The sequence below is a fragment of the Lissotriton helveticus genome, chromosome 11, assembly GCF_964261635.1.
Source record: "Lissotriton helveticus chromosome 11, aLisHel1.1, whole genome shotgun sequence".
NCBI classification, from domain to species: Eukaryota; Metazoa; Chordata; class Amphibia; order Caudata; family Salamandridae; genus Lissotriton; species Lissotriton helveticus.
This window is the reverse complement of record NC_136072.1, coordinates 418,273,479-418,292,953: the sequence shown is the minus strand read 5'-3', so window position 1 is coordinate 418,292,953 and position 19,475 is coordinate 418,273,479. Positions and strand designations below refer to the sequence as shown.

The 19,475-nt window shown below is 41.2% G+C and overlaps 1 protein-coding gene across 1 annotated transcript in view; it reads left to right on the top strand.

The window, feature by feature from the left end:
* PPP2R3A (protein phosphatase 2 regulatory subunit B''alpha) overlaps positions 1–19,475 on the top strand; it is a 1,303,908-nt gene that overhangs the window by 160,311 nt on the left and 1,124,122 nt on the right. The window contains exon 3 of the mRNA XM_078665893.1: positions 10,276–10,398. The gene's annotated coding sequence lies outside the window, so the exon portion shown is untranslated. The remainder of the gene's footprint in view (positions 1–10,275; positions 10,399–19,475) is intronic.

The following is a 19,475-nucleotide window of genomic DNA, read 5'->3' as shown; positions in this document are numbered from 1 at the left end:
ATTTACTGGGTTCAAAGTGTTATTTATTGGCCTGTTTTCATATTACGACTTCTCTTTAAAATATATTTATGTTTTTTTAAATATATATTATCAATGGAAGGTAACAGTTAAAGGGGAAGAGACAATGACAAATGAGAGCATGGCAGTATAGGCAACCCATGACTTACACAAGGCTACTTCTTCAAAGGGCTCACAGTCTGGCATTTGCCAGTTAGAGGCAAAGCTGGGACAGCTCTTGTAGTGATTGAGGCACTTGATAGCTAGATAAACAGACAGACAAACAAGAAATCTAATTATGTCATATGGCATAGAAGGGTTGGGAAAAAGTTTGAAAATTAGACATGTAGAGTGATATGATGCTCACAATTTTGACATTTTGGTACAGGAAAAATCTTCTTTAGATAAAATGCAAAATGTGTACACAATAAGGACATTCTGAAAAGTAGCATATTCGATGATACTCTTGATCGCTAATAGCTTTATTGTTTCACCCTTAAAATTATACACGCTCTATCATGACCGGCCATCAATTGTGTGTCTTTTGCTATCGTGATCGATGGCAGATTTTTTGACAAGTGAAAAAAGAAATGTATCCTTCTTGCTGAAAATAAATGTCAGTGGATGTATTTTAGAAAATACATTTAACCGTGAGCCTCTGTAGATATCTTAAAGTATATCTACCTTGTCAGTAGTTATGTTTTATGAGATACAAAGAAAGAGCATGTAGAGACTCCCCTTCCTTTATGCACCTACTCCTAAACTTGAATTTTATTAAATGATTGATTGAATTAATTATTTAATTAATTATTTAATCCATGAAGGTACTTTTATAGAGGGACCTCTGAAATCAGTATTGTCTTAAGGAGCGTTATCTTGTCATATGAGTGGTTGCTCAAGGTATTCAGAAGGAGCAGGACTGTAGACTATTTTTTTTGAAGCGGAGATTATCTGTCTCTGTGTAGTTGTCAACCAGGAGTGCCTTTTGGAGTGGGGCTCTCAGTCTACAAATAACATACTTCCTTTAGAACGCAGCTTGTTTATGTAGGAAGCTGGCTGCTTATATAGTGGACCAAAATGAGGTACACTGCGTAAAGAGTCCAGGCAACCCTTATTAGTTCACAAAGACAAAAATGATCACACTAAATGCTCTCTTTTGTGGTAGTGTGGGCGAAACGTTGGGACATGCTAGGAGGGAGGATGGATCTGACCTGTGGGAGCATGGTGACCGACCTCTTACTGGGCGGTTTGAGCATGGGTAGTCCTGGTGAACCCAACCTTGCTTATTTGGTGTCTGCAGCTGCAGGGGAGTAGTTCTTCTACTCCAAGGGAGTTCTCTGGTGATTTGTGAAGCACTGGCAGGCCTCCTGGTTTTTTGGAGTCTGCACAGCCGTAAGACAAGTCAGTTTCTCAACGATTTTCAGGTTCAGCAGGCAGGCTGACAGTGTTGTCATCAAGTCAGTAGTTGTTCCTCTGTTCTTGTGTCAGCGCTCTTCTTTGCCCACTGCTTCTTTGTGTGAGTTCAAACTTATTTCCTAGTGTGAGGGTCCCCTAAATTCTCAATTTAGGAGCGTTGAGGGGAGTGAAGGGTAGCAGCCAATGAGCTACTTACCCTTTGAGTCCCTAAACCCCCTAGATGACCACTTCCTTTGGGGAGTGGGCATCACCCTGTCCCAGAGTTCCTAAATCCACCACTCACAAGAGGATGGAATTCCTATCTGTGTGTTCACTTCAGGCTGCCCTCGCTAGAGGTGTGTCCAGAGTGGCAGTGTAACACGCCTGCTGCAAATCCAATGTTCTTGCCTATTGTGGTGCCAAATGGACCTTAGGGTAGAGGTTGGCATTCTCCAGGTCTAGGGGAAGCCAGGTTGCATATCAAAGGTGTGGTGGGCTCTTTGAAGCTCCTTGCCTTGACATGCTAATTTACTAGCTATCCTGTTTGGAGGAGGTGTAATCACCTCCTGCCAGACCAGGCATTGTTTCTGACCTTTGAGAGCGGGACTCTCACCTCGTAGGGGATTAGAAACTCATATGTGGTGGCAGGCTGGACAGGACTAGTCAGCCAGCACACTGTAGCACTAGTAGGATTCAGGGGGTACCTCTGAGGTACTCACCGGGTGCATGTATTAATAAATCAATCTCTGGAATCAGTGTGAGTTCATTATTAAAGGTGCTTGATACCAGACACCATAGGTTTCAGTGAGACCATTATGTAGCTGGCAAACTCATTTTGACCAGTGCCCAGCACATACCTTAGGATGGCTTCCCTGCTCACTTGTAATATCCAGCAAGGGAGCCAGACATTACCGGGGCATGTCTGCTCATGCAGATGTGTCCTCACATGTGCTATAATATGCCCTGCCTTGGTGCTCCAAGGCCTGCTGTAGGGGTGACTTAAATATAGTTCATGCAGTGACTTTGGCATGGCACACAGGTGTGTGCCGTGTCATGTTTCCAAACATGATTTGCACCATGTCACTCCGTCTGCTATGGCAGTCTGTGTGAAGTTTGTGTTTGGGTCCCTTAGGGTGGCAAGAGATATGCTGCAGCCCTTAGGGACCCTCCAGAGTGCCCATGCCCTAGGCACCTGGGGTACCATTTACTAGGGTCTTACAGGGGTACTATTGTCCATGGCCAATTGCAGAACAATTAGTCATCACTTTGTTTTAAGGCGGGAGCACTGGCACTGAGGTCTGGTTAGCAGGCCTTAGTGCAATGTCAGAGTCGAAAATCAGCATCTAGTAGCTGAAACAGGGACAAAAAGTGGTGAGACCGCCGTAACAAAAGTCCAGTTTCCTACAGTTTTTAATACTAGATATTTAATTCAGTGCCATGTTTTTAAATGCCAGTTGTTCCTGAGAAGATATAAAGTTACACATGAATGTTTCTTTGGATATCAGTGGGCATTGATTCTTTTTATGCAGTTGTGTTCTTATTGACTAGTCAGAATCAGAAGGCATTTTGAAGACTATCAAAGTAGTTGAAGGTAGACTTTATAGCATTCTATATAGACAGTGGGACTATGTATGTATTTTTGCGTGGAATTTTTAAAGTGCAAATCTAGGTACAAAACCGCAGACCTCTACACATAAAATAAGGTTGGCAGTTACAGGATACGTGGCAGAATGTAGAAACAGTGTGTACGTAGGAGAAAGGTATCCTAGAAAGGTTGAAAGATTTTTTGTAATACCCTCTTTTTTTCTCTCATGGACATAATAAGAATACAAAATGGAGTAGCTCCTTCAGTCAGTTGCTTATGATTTAAAACCAATTTTCTGTTGACTAAGGCATTCACTGACAAAATTAAAGTCTTGACTGGCAGGATTGAAGATTACACTGGTTCAGTGATAGTTATAAAATGATCCACCAGAAATACAAAGGTCAACAGAAGCTGGTTGTTAATTTAAAAAAGAACACCATGAAGTTTCCCGGTAGTAGGTTATTATCCTCATGATTACCGTGGTTAGGTATTTAGATTATTTGGCTTTCGACACAGTTGACTCACTACATGAAGAGTAGGCAATGGTAAACTTCTGGACAGCTGGAAGAAAAAATATATCAGGGTCTGTATTACTCTTCCCCCAATGGATAACTAAGGCTAAATAGTTAATATTTCTTTTTAGTAAAACTTCAACTGTGTCACATGGTCACTGATCCATAGTTGTGTTTGTGCTACAAACATTTTTTTTCATAATTTCAGAAATACTTAATCCATATTGATCTAGAGAGCATCTCCATATAGTTATGGGCGGGGTTGGCCCCAGAGGCAGCCCGGGCGAAAAGCCAGTTCTGCTCTGCTCTGGTCAATAAGGATCAGGAAGTGCCTTTCTTGCAAAGAGCTGCAGTCATAAATCAGACCTTTGATATTTGGATGCCCTTCAAATTTATTTTGTAAGGTGTTGGGTTTTTCACTGAATAATTTAAGTGCAAGTTTACTTGAATGATGGGAGTGCAGCATATTTTTTGTCGTATAGGAGAAGGCTATATCTTCAGGTTAGTATGGTAACCATGACTGTTAAAAGCTGAGATTACAGCAAATTTATTTGAAAGCTCTTTGAAGTGGATAGCTACATTTGAGGTCACAAAATTATACTTAAAATATAGGGAAAACAAAAATGTGCTGGTACTGTTATTATGGGTCTCTGGTTCCTTTTTTGTTTTGATTGGACTTGTGTGAAATAGAGTGTTCATTGATTAGTTTTTGAGCAGTGGTCGAAAAAACTGGAGTAGGACTATATTTTTGTAATGTTAACACTTTGCCCCTAATATGCTTCAGAATCAAACACCAGCACGGTTAGTGAAAGAATGGTTTGCCACAGCAGCGAGGTGTATTCTTTATTGAGGCAAAAAAAAAGGTTCTTCAGCCTGTGTTTGAAAAATACAGGATTCTAACTAGGGAAATTGGGCTAGAGCTGATTCATAGTCCTTGATTCCGAGATGGAGCTATTGCCATTGGCCAATCAATATGTGTGTACAATCATCACAATTCAGTTGGTACTATCTTCCAATTGGTGTTTAAGATCTACGTCGGTATGTGTGTGTTTAACCTTAGTAGGGTAATGCTAAGTAGGAAGTTTGTGATAATCTGTTATGCATTTTTCACTTTAGAATTGTGATGGGGTAAAATTTATTGTTTGCTATTGATCAAAAACATATTACACTTTAAAATGCTGATTAGGGCAGAATGAACTGTTTTTCCAGTAGTCAAATTCTTATTATTTTTAGTGAAATGTTTTAAACCTTTGTGAGGCTCAAGGTTGTGGATTGTATTGCGTCTGGGTAGGGAGACATTTTAGTGTTTATATGGTTGTAATTGTATAATTTATAAGTAGGCGTGGCTGAATGATGCAACCATGCATTGTTTTAGGTTACGAAAATTGTCTATTTTTAGGAATTAGAAATGTGTATAACATTTCTATAAGAATATATTTCTTTCAAATAAAGTATTTCTGAATCTGAGCAGCGAGCTTGTACCACGATTGTAGTGTTCTGTCTTCACAGGTGCATGTCATATAAACAAGGCATATGATATGCAGGTAGAATCTGTGATTCCAGATGTGGTTTTCCCTAGCAGGTATTGATTAGATAGGTGCAGATTATAAAGCAGACTTCAGTTATTGCATACGTTGTCAGTGATCATTACTAATACATTAAATACGGTAGTTATAGTTGTTTGTGGTACTTCATAATGTATCCAGTAGCATTAAGAGGCAAACCTTTTACCTAATATGTCACTGCAATATGTTAAATGTATAAGTAAATATGTAGTTTGGCCACATCATAGGGGGAATGGCTGTAATAGCAATGACCACCACGTAATCAACAGGTGTGTATATTTGACAAATCATGTTCACTAAACCGAACTTTCCCAATCCACCTACCTGCTTTCACCGCTGGGACTCCATGGCAGCCAGTGACCTATGCAATATTGATCTTAGTCCTTGCCCAGTCATTGTCACATTCCCCTGGTTAAATGAATAAATATACATGTATAGTGCGATTAAAATGTGTAAATGAAAATCATTATAAAAATTATAAAAAAAAGAAACGGAAGAGATTGAAGTAAAAAAAAAAAATTACTATATCACATGCATAATCTATGTAGCCGCAACAGTCAATGATTCTAAGACAGTTGCTTAGTTCATTTTTCTGGTTCGTTTGTTTGCCAATTAATGCAAAGTTAAAATACTTAAAAAGACAGGATGCAAAGTTAAATGACTGTCAATTTGTTCATTGTTCTTTGTGCCTCTTCTCCTTGGTACTAGACTACAGCTCATCAGCCAGGATAGCTTGACTCCAGTGGCATGGAGAGCCTGGGATCCACGTAGCTGCATGTTTTCTTTTACTTTTTGTGTCATAGGCTTGCAATGAAAAATAATTATCCATCGCACCAGATGGCCAATGCCAGGCCTAATACAGTTGCCAGTGGTTGTTTAGCAGTTCATGTGTCCGAAGGATGAGAGTTTATTTCAAGGTGGTAGACTTGTATCCCACTCCATTCTTTTACTTGATGTTACCTCTTGGGGGAAATGATCAACGTGAATCTCCATTTATATGTGTTGACCCATCACTATTTTTTATGGGCCAGATTTGTGAAGTCTTTTTTTTGTAAGTAGGAGTGACTTACTCAAGACTTTAAAGTTGTCTTTCCGCAGTTTTTACTAGTATATCAGACTGACTGAGGTAAAAAAAAAATTGTTAACCATGTAAGGAAGAGAAAGTAATTACACTTAAGTGAATGTTTGCAGTGCATTTGAAAAAAACGAAACGTAGACACGCTAAAGCTATGTTAGCACTGCATCAGTGATGTAACTTGGCTTATTCTTTACATTGTGCTGGATGTGTGAGCCTGGCATAGCACAGAAAAGTCTGGTCTTTTATATTGCCAACATACTGCTTTATAAATATTCATGAGGAAGCATTCCTTTTGTGAATCATTTAATCTAGAAGTAAAAGGAAAGATGGAGGGCTACTGGGACACGGACCTACATCCCTTTATTCTCATTTGCAAAATGCCACTACCGTAACCCTTGTATCGAGTTGCAGTGCCCTAAAAAGTGAAATAGACCTTTTATAGACCATGAACCGGTCTATGATCGCCCCATGATCTTGGCTGTTGCCCACACAATAGAAGCTGTCTCTCATGCATGGTGTCCAGTTTACCTATCAGCTTCTGTAGCTCTTGTCAACTCAGACGATACCTCGGAGTTGGTATGATGCTCAAAAGGGGTCCACCTCTTGATCGTCTCAATTCTGTTTGCTATCATAGCACAGAAGGTTGATCTGATCAATCAAGGGAAGGAAAGGATGGGGATAGCAGGGAGGGCGACCTGAAAGACGAAGAAGATGCAATTAGTACAATGCTCAACTATGGAAACGTACCAGTTCATAAGACCTCGCTATACTATATTTTATGTACCTGTAAAGGAAAAGAAAAGACCATCTTCTATGCTTCATAGAACGATATAATATATTGAGGGCAACTGTGAATCTGAATACACAAATATGAAGGTTACTACAACTCTTTAGCGGCTCTATTGAAGCAACGTCTTGATACTTCAATAACTACCCACCATTACATGTGCCTTTTTGAACATCACTGGGAATGGCTTCACCAATTCCTATATAGACCCCTCTTATAATAAGGCATAAAATAATAAACATGAATAAGTCATTGCGGAATTAGCATCATAGCAGAACATATCCGTGATCCCTTGTATCCATTAGCATTCCTCAGGCAGGTAATATATCACAGTAACGTAATCAAACTTGTATCACAAACGCAATTGAACATGCAGTAGTTTATCCTCTTTATCTGTAAGGAATCCTGAAATTACTCTCGCCGTTTCTTTCACAGCTCTGTTAATGCACAAAGTAATGAGCCCTCATGACGGTTCTCAACCCGGTTTCGTCAAGCATCAACAGTGCTTAAAACCAGGTAGTTTCTCAACCCGGCTTCGTCTTCAAAATGTAATAAATGTACTGGTAAATGAGTCGTTTCCCTCATGGAATGCACCAAAGTAATCACAAAGGTACCGTAACCTCCACTGACTTCACAGGAGGTGGGAAGCAAGAAAAAAACTAACAAAAATCACTGCATATCTGCGGCAATAATACTTAGACCAACATCAAGTTTCCTTTAGAAATCAGAACCAGTGCCATAGCATCCTTACCCGACCAGAGAGACAGAGAGAGCACTTCACTCGCGAACACCCGAATATTAGTATAACTGAATGAATTGGATAACATCATAACAATACATGTAGGTAAAAACGTCTCACCTTGGGTATAGTGTGAAATAATATACTTTATCAATTTAACAATTTATAGATAAATTGAACAAACAGTTTTATGCCGTATACGAACCAATAAATTGTATTATCAGGGATAATAGCACATCAATTTAAATATGTATAGTCACAAATAACACTAATAATACACAGTGTTTGACTCTCACTACAAGTCCCAGAAATCCTAGAGACAAAAATAGGAAACACCCAATGTGTATGACGTATTTATTAAGTGCTGCTGTTTTTTAATCTTTACCAGTGAACAAGGTCTCTGCGGACCGAAACGCTTTGGGAGCATACTTGTTTTGGTTTGTGAATTGTTTGTGGAGAAGGAATAGAGAAATTGCAATCTACCCGTGAGTGCGACCCGAGTGCTTTACTATTTCAAATTTTAAATTTGAGCGCATATATATATATATATATATGTGTGTGTGTGTGTATGTGCGTGTGTATATGTGTGTGTGTATATGTGTGTCGGTATATATGAGTGTATATGTGTGTGTATATATGTGGGTGTATGTATATGTATATACTTTCATCATCATTTTATGTAACCTATGTGCAATACCCCCTGTTCTGTTAAAAAATGATGGATTTTGTTTTATGATTTTAGACTTTATGAATTGAAATAATTGATATTCGGCAATAGTCTATAGTAGTTTAATCTATTCTTAGATATTTATTGAATTATTTTATTGGATTTTATATTGAAAAACTGTGGTTTTATGTATGTTTTTATGAATGCTTTTATGACTTAATTGTCGAATAAAGTTTATGAATTGGTATATGTATCTATGTGTGTATATATGTGTGTGTGTGTGTGTATATATGTGTGTGTGTATGTGTGTGTGTGTATATATACATATATATGTGTATATATGTGTGGTGTGTGTATGTATATGTGTGTGTATGTATGTGTGTGTATGTATATGTATGTATGTGTGTGTGTGTGTGTGTGTGTGTGTATATATATATGTGTATATGTGTCTGTGTATATACCTGTGTATAAATGTGTGTGTATATATACCTGTGTACAAATGTGTGTGTGCGTGTGTGTATATATATGTGTGTGTGTGTGCATATGTGTGTGGGTGTGAATATGTATGTGTATACATATATATATATATATATATATATATTATTTTTTTCTTTGTAAAGCCATTATTTGGTTAGCATTTCTTCGTTGTTTCTTGTCCCCTGTGCCAGCCATTCTAAGATTAGCAATACTAAGCTCTAAAACATGGGTATTTTGTGTCTACAAATCTGTGGTGCCACCTGCTCTCCAAAGAGTATAATGGACACACTCAATAGTGGATTAAATTAGGACCCATTTGAAATCATAAATAATGCAAAAGGAGGGTAATAAAAGTGCGTGCAAGTGTGGTAGAATGATAAAATTAATTCAAGGGTAAACATGCAGCAAGAAGATTTAATAGTATACCCTTGGCAGTCAAGGCCTGACTATTGACACCCAGGCAAAGTAGGCCTTTTGGTTCAATATTTTTTAGCAATTTTTTGGACTGCCAAGGGTATACTATTAAATCTTATAGTTGCATGTTTAACCTTGAATTAATGTTATCATTCTACGACACTTGCACGCACTTTTATTACACTCCTTTTGACTCACTCCCCAGACACCCTCATGCACCATCCGGCAATCCTTTAAAAAGATCTCTGATAAAGTGACATTTTGGGGGACCCGTATGCCATTGCAGCGCCGGCCCTACGAGGAGAAAATGCCCGATGATAAAGCATGACACCCCTCAGGGTGTGTGAGGGCAACAGATGGAGAATGACTTTCCCTCTCACATGTGGGTCTTCTACACCTAGGATTCCTTTTTCTTCTAGTCCTTCTCTATTCCACTTTTTCTTTTTTTGCGTTTCATTGCACGGGTGATTTTTTGCACTCTGATGCATGGGTGACATCGTACTAACCATTACAGAAATAAAGATAATCATTTCTAGCAATTGAAAAGTGTGGCATGGACAATACAAGATGCTATTTTGTAAACCGATATATGTTTAAATACCAATATTGCTTTTATTCAGCTATTAAACACCCCTATCAGCCCATGTAAGTAAGTATATTATATACATCACTATAGAAAAGTCAAAAGATCTTGGCTAATCCCAAACCTAAATCACAAGCCTGGTACTACAAATGGGGTGACCGTTAGAAAATGCAAAAATGAGCGCAAAGATGGGGGGTGGTATGTCTATCACCCCACATTTCAAATAAACAATACAAAAATATCTAAGAGGACAAAAAGAAGGAGGCGTAGTATGGGAATGAAAAGTAGGGGGAAAGCAGAAGAATAATAGTAAAATGCGACTGTGATATTCCCTCTGAGGAGGGCAAGAAATAAAATTGGGAAACATTAGAGCTGTGGGTGAGAGAGTGGGGATAAAAAGAGAAGTGTAAAAAGGAATAATGCAGACTTTAAAAAACCCTCAAACAATTGTTATTCTACAAATTTGTTTTACCTAGAGCTCACAAGAACGAGATTCATGTTGCTACCTCTAAACACCTTATAACCGTGGACGTTTACCCAAGACTCAGGCCTGTGATTGCTGCAGAGGGTGCTGCTTTCGAAGTGAAAAAATAGATCAGGTAATTTGCACATTCCCTTTCTTCTGTCTCTAAGAACGAAGTATCTGTGCACTTGTTTCAACAGCTTGGAGTTAGGTCAATCAGTACAGCAGTAAACGAGTGCTTATGTGGAATAGATCTTCACCTCATCGGTCGTATATTGAAATTTATGGAGCTTGCCGTACAGGCGCTAGAGAATGTCATAATGCCTCTCCATTCACTGACCTGCTATTTGAATTAAATGTACCCATCTGCCTAATGGACTCTTTTCACAAATTGGAAAAAGTCGTGGAGTTCAATGAAGGGTGATTTTTTTAATGGCGTATTTGCCACAATAGCATACTACTTTATTTAAAGCATCAAGGCACTCAATTAGAGACCTTGAAAAGCACTTAATTAAGGAACGTCAAAAGCTTGCCATTTGACACTTCACGACCGGCCACTTGGTGGTGCCGAAGTGCATAATCCTCATTGTAATGGCAATTTTAACAATTGTTTTTTATTTTATTGCATGCATTTTATTGTAATGGTTTTAATAAACTTCTCAATAATTATTTTCTTTATTGAAAACAGAGCTCACATACATCTGTAATTATATTTCTAATGGAGCATCAGGGCTCGCCTGTAAAGTATGATTAGTAATCAATAATTAGATTACAATACCATGAGTCTTGAAGTAATAACTGTCAGCGTCTATGTTTAAATGAAATCCTACTATTCTACTGCTGCATTTATACGAATGCAGCCTCGTTGCCCACCTTACCTCTCCATTTCTCTCCACCTCCTGAACATCTATTTTCAACCTTTGTTTTGCAGTGTTGTGTTTCTGCATGCAATGGTATTTTGTTTGTATAGCAGTACACGATTAACTAGGCTCCTTCAAGATGATCACTTTTTATGAGTTCCTGAACATTATGAATCCATTGTTGGCTTTGTTTAAAAGATTGGTTTACATTTTCCTCCCAAATGTTTGATCTCTCAGGAGTTTGGAGGGTGGATGTTGACACATTTCATATCACAGGTACCTGAGCTGAAGAACTGTGCCTCTTAAACCTTTGTGTGATAAGTGGATGCTCCTGGTCTGATCTGTAGGATCTGCTGGCCTTATATTTAGCTAGACTTTTCTGGCTGTAGCTTAGCAGGATTTTTAAACTCCATCCATTGTAAGATTTAGGAACTTTCCTCAAGATGGTTCTTTGGCTTCAGGCGCATATGACAAGGGCTGCTTTGTTTTGCCAAAGGTGTAATTCCTTGATGTGTTCTTGCCTTATTGGGATATTGGTACATTTCTGTTTTGAAAAGTCTACTGTAAAACTGTAGATACTGCGTGCAGTTTCATGTCAGTCTAATTTGATGTTAGGCTTCCTGCAGTGGTTTCCAATCACATTCTGTATAAACCACATACGTAGTATGTTCAGAACAATATTACTGATTATATTTATGATCTCAGATTTGGAACCATTTAATAACAAATAGTTTTGTGTCTTATGTATGTTAAATGCCTCTCTGACATTCAAGAACTATTTATTTCTTAATTTAGTACTAGAAAGCCCAGCAAGCCATGTTTCAGGCATCTCGGAGATCTTTGAAAGAAATGATACAAAGTATGTGTCTGTTAACATGGATAGTCATGAAGTTCCTAGATGTTTTTGACATGCTCTCATTGGCAGTTTTGGTTTCTGATTTCTGTGGTACTTTCTTGAAGTTGTAGATAGAATGGAAAAGTGAGCATGTATATGCACATGCGTGCGGAGCATGTCTTTTTTGTGTGTGTGTGTGTGTGTGTGTGTGTGAAGGGATTGTAATTTGTAGCTCTGTCTTCAAAAAGGAAGTTTTGATTTTTGGAATCCCTCTTTAGTACTATGACTGGCAAGAGAATAATGTTATTAGGTGATAGGTGAGGTGGATGCCAGATGTAAACAGCTTGCATTGGCACTCCCTGGGTATTGACTGAACACATATGCGTCTTCTGTCCATGTTGAATTCCCGGATAGTGTAGTTTGAGCCTTGTGGAAGGACGGAATGCATTCCAGAGGGTTGTGCCATGATACCGTTGCCCGTAGAATGTCAAAATGTTCTAGAAAGCTAATTGTTTGGTATCTAGAAGGCTGTTATGACTAACACATCTTGGACAGATACCCTGAGGTTGGCCATGAAGTGATAAATAGAATTGGTATAAAGTCTTGAATTGTGTTCTTTCTTTAATTGAAAGGCAATGCAGCACCTTCAAAATAGGCTTTATGTGGATGTTGTCTTACTGGCAGTGTCGCCCAGGAATCACTGGCCCCAGGATCCTATGTTTTTCCAAGTTCAGTGTAATTGCAATTGGAATTGTGCAGGAGATGCAGGAATGGGAGGGCATTACGTCCCGTATCTAGGTGATGAAATTCCTTCTTGATGACTGAAATCATGTATGGAGTTAAGGAGAGATTATCATTGAAGAGAATACATCTTCTAGTTTGGGGTGGTACCTAGTGTTGTCTGAATACATGTGGCACCCACTGTTGTGACCTGTCAGTCGAGCGTTAGCAAGTCGATCTCTAAAGGCATTGATGACGAGGATCTTTGAAGGGCCAGTCCAAACAAAACTGTGCAGGTAATGGAGGTGATTTTAGATAGCATGATTCTGTATTCCACTTGGTACATGCCATTGTCGAAGAAGCATATCGAATCTGGTCAGGAAGTTCCTGTGATTTCGGGTACATTAAGAGCATGCTTTGGTTTATGATATTCAAGACGCTGTTAAACACATTAATATTAACACACATATTTGGCCTTGATGATCGTGGTTATTAACCTCTCATTTGTGTTCAATAGCTTGGTTCAGTCCCAAACGTGGCTGGATAGACACCTTGAAATTACTCAGTGTTTCATTGGACTCCTGGTGGGAAGAGGAATATTAAACTACTACAATTTCCAAAGTATGGAAATGCAGAATAAGCCCGTTCTAAGATTTGACAGTCTTTCATGGGTTCACACTTTTTGTAGAGTACTGAGGTGATGGTTGTGTGTTGTAAACCCTGAAAAAGTCCATGAGGATAGTGAGGTGTTTTGAAGTTGTTGATGAGAGGAATGAAGGAGAGGTGGAAGTGACCTGTGTGTTATTCTGCTATATGGATCTAACAGCTAGATGGTCTATCTCTTCCAATTAGATATACAGATATATGTATTGATAAGCGTGGCCCAAATCCACCTGAGTGACTTACCTCACTCTCCTATAGTTACCCAAAATAAGTCAGCCGGACAGTGGAGAAGAATAAACAATACAAGTTTATTAGGCCACAAACTCCCATATGAGAGGGCCCTATATCGACCTCACCCCTAAGAGTGTGCCGAGAAGGACTAACTCACATCATCATGGTGATACATTATATTACGAGAAAACAGAGTAAAACACGCCCATAATGGAAAAGTACTGGTCCACCAGAGGTGTGGACAATGGCCTCATACAAGAGGCATCTGCACCTGCAATAGCAACACTTGTTATCATCTCCCAAGGACACAGAGCCAGGCCGCTACATCCCCAGCGCATGAGAACGGCCTGATAAGGAGTTTCGCTAGCAGGAGTTTCAGTTACAGTAAACCAAGAAATGCATATATGCTGACACGAGGAATTACTCCTATTCCTACGGGAGGGGGAATGAGCAAGTACACTTCGCACGTAAAGAGAATAATCCAAAATGGTGGCACTCATGCTAAGCTAAGAACACTGCAAACAATATCACACGCATAAGTGAATAACTGCATAATGAGAACATGAACGTAAATGCGTAAGTGTAAGTAATTAGTTAGACACATTCCGCTAACTTCATAAGCATAATGTATGCAGGGGGCGGGGCTTGGGATTGACGTCTATCAGACCCTCCTTTTAGCGGACTGTGGCTAACACGTTTGTTTCCATTTATTAACCAAAAGGAGGGCCTTTACAGCAAAATCTATGGGCAGGGGAACTTAAACCATAACATCATCATGAATCAGTATTAGCCAATTCGCATCAGTAAGCTCAACAGCAGGGTATTGTTTCAATCGTTTCGTAGACTTCTTCAAATTGCTGGCACACATGGAGCAACAGGGAGGAAGGCAATAAACGCAGAGGCAGCATGACAGTAGAAAACCTACAACACCTATAATGACCATGAATATTTTCCAACCCCAGGAAGAGAAAAGACCCCACAACCATGTCTGTAAGGACCAGGTACCATTATCTTGATGGAGTTCAGCAGCCAACCTATGAAGTTTCTGCACAGCCAAGTTAACAGTCGGGGCGGAGTCAGGAATATATACGCAACAAGACGTCCCGATGACGCGGCAAGCTCCACCCCTATCTGCCAGGATGACGTCAAGAACCATTCTATTCTGAATCGTAAATAATCTCATAGCCTGCATCTCTAGTGACATGTTAGCTGCGATATCAGCTCCAGTGTTCACTACCTTTTCCATAACCCGTGAAAGGCGTCTAATGGATCTACTATTAAAAATAGGGCCCCAGAATGGCAACAGACCTTTAGAAAAGTCATTAAACTGCTGCCCAGCGGTGTCTGTCTGATCGACGTCATCAACTTGAAGATCCCTCCTTTTTCGCTGTTCTTGCCCCGCGTCAAACCTCCTATGTGTCTTGTGATAATCTGAAGGTGCTACATAAACAGGAGGAAGTAAATACGCCAGGTAGCATGTCCCACCCCAACCCTCAGGCAACCACAGGTACCCGTTATCACCGCACACAAAGTAGACATTAGGGGGAGTGACAAGCGAAGGGCTAAGGGTCAACCTAATCGAGGTGGTCACATTACAAACACTATCACCCACCTTTATCGGACCTCTACCCTGTATACAGAAATAAGGTGAGGGTCCCACCACTGCTAGGGGCACTAAAGAATGACCACTACTGTTCGTAGTGGGAGGGTGTCGGTATGCTAGAGAGGAGTTTAACTGTAGAAAACTCTCTCGTACTTTATCAGTATCATTAGGTACCAGAAACTTGTCCAACTTGTTCGAGCAAGTCTTTAGGAATGTTTGATCAAAACGTCCATCAGTAAATAACCGTCCAAGGGATGAGGGAGGCAAAGGGCGAACGCGCATCGTCAATGTAGACCTACTGTCAGGGAGTCGTGGGGTAAGAGAGTCCGGCTGCTGAAAAAACTTTACCCTACCAATTAAAGTGTACCAGCCCACGCAGCTATTCACAGGGGTCAGTTGCAGTGCCAGTAACCTGTCCTTCTTATACGCTGCAGAAGGAAGCAACCCACATACCCAACAATCTGTCACATTGTATACCGCGTGTGCATGATGTAACGTTTTTATGAAGACATTATCACGGTAACCTTTTCTCATACATTGTTCACCATAATCAACAGTAATCATATTATGCTCTGGTAAGGGAGAAGGGGTAGGAACCATCTTGTGGACTGGGTAAGCTTTGTCTAGGAAAAACAGTATTCCAAGCATGATCAGGAAGACAATAATGAGCACCACAATAACCACAATTTTACTCTTTCGTGATAGAGCACGCCATGGTGAATCTGGTTCCGGCCTGCGGGGAGCAGCAAAAGGCTGTTCCTCATCGGGTATTGGACGACCAAAAGGGTACATTTCTGCTAAAGAACGGGGCAAGGGATATCCTAAAAGTTCCGAAAACTAAGGACACTACTAAAAGTTCAGACACTCCAAAACCGGCCAGAGGGGTTCTTCACCCTTCGATGGGCTGTTCTCCCTATGTCCGTTAAAGCCTCATAGGCAGGCTTTCAGCTTCGCGAACCCTATTCCCTCGACGGAGTCACACAACTGTAGTGACTCAGGAGCACTAAACTTGGGCCCACGTTTGACTCTAATGTTCCATCCAACAATGTCTTCAGAAGTGCACCAGGGCTCCTTTCAGCAGTCCATCCCTATTGCTACACTAACCTATCGACTTCAGTCCACTCCTGCCCCTATCTCAGCCCTTCTTCCAGTGCTCAATTCGTTTGCCTCTCTTTCCTGGGCCGCAAGTTATAGCGAGTGCTCCCTCGCACTTCGTGATCTGAAAACAGAATTGGTGGATCAATCGGACAGGAGGTGGCTTCGGTCACCGGAGCACCGTGACCGATGGAAGCCTTGCTACTCGTACTCAGGGCTGGCTTTCGTGCTTTGTCGTCGTGCTCCTCCCCAATCAACACAGCATCAGAGAAAGGGAGATACTTAGGCAACGATTCTGTTTCGTGATCTGCAATGCCACCTCTTACCCAGGCATCATAGGGTAAAGGCAGTGGAACCTTTTTCACATGAGAGGCATGCGTCCACGCCTTACGTCCGTCCACTCGAAGTGCGGTGCGGGTGGTGAGCAGCACCAACCTCGGCTCAGACCACCTGGGCTCCAAACAGGACTTCCGCTGGTACTTCTTGACGACAACCCAGTCCCCTGGGTTGATGCCGTGACCGGGCCCCTCAGGCAGCGGTTTCAGTGTGTCTGCTACCTGCTGGTGAACAGAATGAAGATCTTTAGTCAAGGCATACAAGTAGTCTGTCAACATAGGATATTCTATCTCTGAGAAACATTTAGGTCTAGGAACTCCCCACACATTTGCTGGCCTGCCGAATACAACTTCATGGGGAGAAACACCCGTCTTGGAATTTACTGTAACTCGTGTGGAGAGTAGAGCAAGGGGAAGAGCGTCTGGCCAACGCAACCCAGTACTTTCCTGTATCTTGGCCATTTTCAGTTTCAATGTACCATTAAATCTTTCAACTAAACCCGCCGCCTGTGGGTGTAAGGCTGCGTGGAATTTTTGAGAGATTTGCAATCCCTTACATATATTTTTCATCAGTTCTGCATTGAAGGAGGTACCGTTATCACTCCAGATCACCCTAGGTAATCCGAACCTGCTGAAGTATTCCTTGATCAACATTTTAGCTGTCGACATGGCTGTACAGTCTTTTGTTGGAAAGGCTTCCACCCATCTACTGAATGCGCACACCACCACAAGTACATATTTAAGATTATTCACTCTTTCCATTTCAATGTAATCCATTTGTATTACCTCAAAGGGGTATGTTGGAGGTGCAAAGTTACCCACAGGGACAGGTGTTCCCTTCCCAGGATTGTGTCTTAGACAAATCATGCACTGTTGTACCATGCGTGTGGCCACCCTGGAAATGTTCTTATTACTCCATACGGGGTCTAATAATTTACATATTCCTTTAGCGCTTATGTGAGCTGGTCCGTGGGCCATCGTCACCACTGGAAGGACATATGCATTTGGGAGCAACCATCGTCTTTTGTCAGTCACATCCGTCCAACACTCATCCGAATCCAGCTGTCCCTTTCCATTCTTCCATTCCCTCAGCTCCTCCTCAGTCACTTTCTCCTGTATGTTTCGCACACTCTGTACAGTATCTGAAAACATATTAATGTCTGGTACAGATCTAGCCGGTCCAGCCACAAACATTCGCGGGAGTCTGTTCCTGGCAGTTTCTTTGGCCGTCTGATCTGCAAACGCATTTCCTTGCCCCACATCATCAACCACTGCTTTGTGTGCGCTACACTTTATGACTGCCAGCCTTCTGGGAAGCGTTAGAGCCGTCAGCAAGCGCAATATCAATGGGCCGTGTTGGATGCGCTGTCCGTGTGATGTTAAAAATCCCCTCTCTGCCCACAGTCTTCCATAACTATGAGCTACGCCAAAGGCGTATTGGCTGTCAGTATAAATGTTCACATCCAATCCTTCACTCAGTTCACATGCACGCATCAACGCTATTATCTCTGCGGCCTGAGCTGAGTTATACGGGACTCTAGAAGTCTCCACCACTGTGTGTAATGTTGTCACTGCATATGCTGCTGTTGTGGTGCCGTCCGTTAGTTTAAAACAGGACCCATCAACGTACAACTCTCCGTCAGGGTTATCTAGGGGTTTGTCCGTCAAATCTACTCTCCCTTTTGTTTCCTCCTCCGTTCGGAACAGGCAGTCATGTACTTCACCAGTTTCCTCATCCGAAGGGAGGGGCAACAGTGTTGCTGGGTTCAGGGTAGCACATCTTTTTATCGTCACATGTGGGGCAAATAATGTCATCTCATATCCTGTCAGACGAGCGCTAGTTAAATGCTGCGTCTGTGTTCTGTTTAGTAAAATGTCCACTGCATGTGGTACCATTACCGTAAGAGCTGAACCCAGTACGAGCCCTGCCGACTGTCTTATCGAAACTGCAGCAGTCGCTGTAGCCCTTAGACAGCTCGGAAGCGCTCTTGCCACATTGTCGAGCATTGCAGAGAAGTAAGCACATGGTCTCTGCTTCCCTCCAAAATCTTGTGTTAAGACAGACAACGCGCAACCTTCCGCCTCGTGCACATAGAGTACAAAAGGTTTCTGGTAATTGGGTGTTCCCAAAACGGGTGCAGAACATAAAGCAGTTTTCAACAACTCAAACGCTTCCTGGCATGCAGGTGTCCAAGGTAGGGGCTCACACACTTCTTTCGTGGTCAGATACAGCAGGGGTTTCGTTAGTAAAGCATAATTAGGTATCCACTGACGACAGTACGATGTTATTCCCAAGAATGCGCGCACCTCTCGCTGCGTGTTAGGTACTGCCATGTTAGTTATTGCCCTGATGCGTTCTGGTGTCAGCCTTCTCCCGTCCTTCGATAGGAGGTGACCGAGATAAGTAACCTCCTGTCGACAATATTGGAATTTAGGGAGAGACACCTTGTGTCCCTTCTGAGCCAAATGGTATAACAATTTAACTGTCGACTCTCGGCATCCCTCCTCATTGTCGGAGGCGATGAGAATATCGTCCACATATTGTAACAAGACATTGCCCTGTGGGAGCTCCAAATCATCTAACTGTGCTTTTAATGCTTGACTGTAAATACTGGGGCTTTCTGTATAACCTTGAGGAATTCTCGTAAATCTAAAACTGCGTCCGGCCAATGAGAATCCGAAGAGGTACCTGCTATCTGGGTGTACGGGTATACTGAAGAACGCATTCTTAAGGTCCAATACTGAAAAATATTTTGCTGACGGAGGTATCATAGTCAAAATGGTAGTAATATCAGAAACCACTGGGTACTGAGGCTCAACCACTTTATTAACATGGCGTAAATCAATCACAAAACGATAGACATCAGGTGT